Below are 3,515 nucleotides of genomic sequence, written 5' to 3' on the forward strand. Positions count from 1 at the left end.
TACAGCAGGTTTCCACTAACTATCTGTTTTACACATGGTAGTGTATATATGTCAATCCTAACCTCCCCATTCATCCCATCCTCCCCTTCCCCCCTTGTGCCCACATGTCCGTTCTCTACATGTGCATCTCTATTCCTGCCCTGGAAATAGGTTCATCTGTACCATTTTTTTAGATTCCACATATATGTGTTAGCATACGGTATTTGTTTTCCTCTTTCTGACTTACACTCTGTATGACAGACTCTAGGTCCATCCACATCTCCACAAATGACCCAATGTTGTTCCCTTTTATGGCTGAGTAATATTCCATTGTATATATGTACCACATCTTCTTTATTCGTTCATCTGTTTTTGGACATTTAGGTTGTTTCCATGTCCTGGCTATTGTAGATAGTGCTGCAGTGAACATTGGGGTACATGTGTCATTTTGAATTATGTTTTTCTCTGGGTATATGCCCAGTAGTGGGATTGCTGGGTCATATGGTAGTTCTATTTTTAGCTTTTTAAGGAACCTCCATACTATTCTCCATAGTGGCTGTATCAATTTACATTTCCACCAACAATGCAAGAGGGTTCCCTTTTCTCCACACCCTCTTCAGCATTTATTGTTTGTAGATTTTTTGATGATGGCCATTCTGACCAGTGTGAGGTGCTACCTCATAATAAAATGAAAAATTTAAAGGCCAGTTTTACTTATCAGTAACATGGGGTTCCATAAATAGTAATTGATAGTGAATATGCTTTGGGGGTGTTCTTTGTAAATGTTTGTGTCTGAAAATCTATCTGCACCTGCATATTACAACTGTAATGTAACCCCACAAAAAATGGGTGATGCAGACAGACAGAATTAAAAATAGAATAGGGAGGAAACAAATGTCTCCAGATATATTTCTGTACAGTTTTAAAATGTAACCGCCTAGGGCTCCCCTGGTGGCGCAGTGGTTGAGAGTCCACCTGCCGATGCAAGGGACACGGGTTCGTGCCCCGGTCCGGGAAGATCCCACATGCCGTGGAGCGGCTGGGCCCGTGAGCCATGGCCACTGAGCCTGCACGTCCGGAGCCTGTGCTCCGCAACGGGAGAGGCCACAACAGTGAGAGGCCCTCGTACCAAAAAAAAATATATATATATATATATATATATATATATATATATATATATATAACACCGCCTAGATTTATTTCCTAAATATCTATCTGTCTCACCAAAGATTATGTGACCAAAATAGCTATACATACTGCAAATAGAGTGAATAGCAATCAACTTGTCAACATAAATAGCAGAGGTTTAACAAAGGAGCTAGTTCCTGTTAGACCAGCAATACCTGAATTCCCCTAGAAGCCCTGTTTTTTTTTTTTTTTTTTTTTTTTTTTTTTTTTTTTTGCGGTCAGCGGGCCTCTCACTGTTGTGGCCTCTCCCGTTGCGGAGAACAGGCTCCGGACGCGCAGGCTCAGCGGCCATGGCTCACGGGCCCAGCCTCTCCGTGGCATGTGGGGTCTTCCCGGACCGGGGCACGAACCCGTGTCCCCTGCATCGGCAGGCGGACTCTCAACCACTGCACCACCAGGGAAGCCCTAGAAGCCCTCGTTATGCAGGACATGCCCTTCGGAGACCTCTTCCCACTTCTCTTTGACCACTGAGGCTGGATTTTCCTGTACAGGGAGGGCTGACCATCTAGTGCTTCTGTAAAGATCCACAACCCTACACAGAAGAGCAGTAGTCTTACTAGAGGATGTGTCAATTAATTAACTTTCAAAGAAAAAAGTTGCACTAAAATGTGACAAATAGTCTACTTAAAAAAGGGTAATAAATAGAGCCACATTTTGTTAGGGACTGCATCAATTTCTTAGCAAAGCAGAGTATACCACTGTTCAGTTTCATCGACATTTCAGATCTTCATGCCTTTTTGAGAAATCACTTTGCCTTATTCTCACTCCACTTAGCTTTCTAATCGATTTAGCATGAAGCCAGGTGTGATACAGCTGATGAGTTAATTTACACTTAAATATCAAATAATCACTCAACTAAGAGCAACTATCTTAGAGGTCTGCACTAGAAAGTTGGTGTGGCAAAAACATTTAGTAAAGTGTAGATGCCACTCCAGATTTTCTAACATCACTGAGTTTTGTAAATTCTGCATCAAGCAATTTCAGTGACTATTTAAAATTAACAATTGAAACTTACACACTGCTTATATATTTAAGGTTCTGTTTTTAAAAAAATAATTCTCCATTAAAAATGTAACACATTTCTCCACTCAAATAGCAACAGCTCCACATTGAGATACCACTTCACACCCACTGGGATGGCTATTAAAAAAAAAAAACAGACTATAACAAGAGTTGGTAAAGACAAACTTGGAGAAATTTGTATCCTCATTGCTGGGATTATAAAATAGTGTGGCCACTTTAAAAAACTGTTTGGAAGTTCTTAAAAATGTTAAACATAGAGTTACCATATGACAAAGCAATTCCACTACTAGGCATATACCCAAGAGAATTGAAAACATTTTCACACACTTGAACACTAATGTTAATAGCAGCCCAGTAGCCAAAAAGTGGAAACAACTCAAATGTCCATCAACTGTTGAATGGATGAACAAAGTGTTGTATGTTCATACAATGGAATATTATTTGACTATAAAAAGTAATGAAGTACTGATACAGGCTAAAATATGCATGAAACCTATTTTGAACGAAACAATATGTGAAGTGAAAAAAGCCGGACACACAAGGCCACACAATATATGATTCCATTTCTATGAAATGTCCAGAATAGGCAAATCCATAGAGATAGAAAGTAGATTAATGGTTGCCAGGGGCTGGGACAAGCAAGGGAATAGGGAGTGACAATTAATGGGTATAGGGTTTCTTCTTGTGATGATGAAACATTCTAGAATTAGATAGTGGTGATGCTTACACAGCTCTGTGTATATACCAAAACCCACTGAACTGTATACTTTAAAAGGGTGGATTCTAGGGTATAAATGTTATATCTCAATAAAGCTTTTTTTTTAAGTAGCAACAACACAAAAACTGTTAGAACTAATAAATGAATTCAGTAAATTTACAGGATACAAAATCAATATACAAAAATCAGTTGCAGTTCTATACAAAACAAACTACCAGAAAGAGAAGTTAAGAAAAGAATCCCATTTATAATAGAATCAAAAAGAATAAAATATTTAGGAATAAATTTAACCAAGGAGGTGAAAGCTCTGTACACTGAAAACCATAAAACATTGGGCAAAAAACTGAACACACAAATAAATGGAAAGATATTCTGTGTTCATGGGTTGGAAAACTTAATATTGTTAAAATGTTGATACTACCCAAAGTGATCTATAGATTCAATGCAATCTCTATCAAAATCCCTATGGCATTTTTCACAGAAATGGAAACAATCCTAAAATTCATATGGAACCACAAAATACCCTAAATAGCCAAAGCAATCTTGAGAAAGAAGAACAAAGCTGGAGGTATCACACTTCCTGATTTCAAACTATATTACAAATCTA

The sequence above is a fragment of the Mesoplodon densirostris genome, chromosome 12 (assembly GCF_025265405.1).
Source record: "Mesoplodon densirostris isolate mMesDen1 chromosome 12, mMesDen1 primary haplotype, whole genome shotgun sequence".
In the NCBI taxonomy this organism is placed as follows: Eukaryota; Metazoa; Chordata; class Mammalia; order Artiodactyla; family Ziphiidae; genus Mesoplodon; species Mesoplodon densirostris.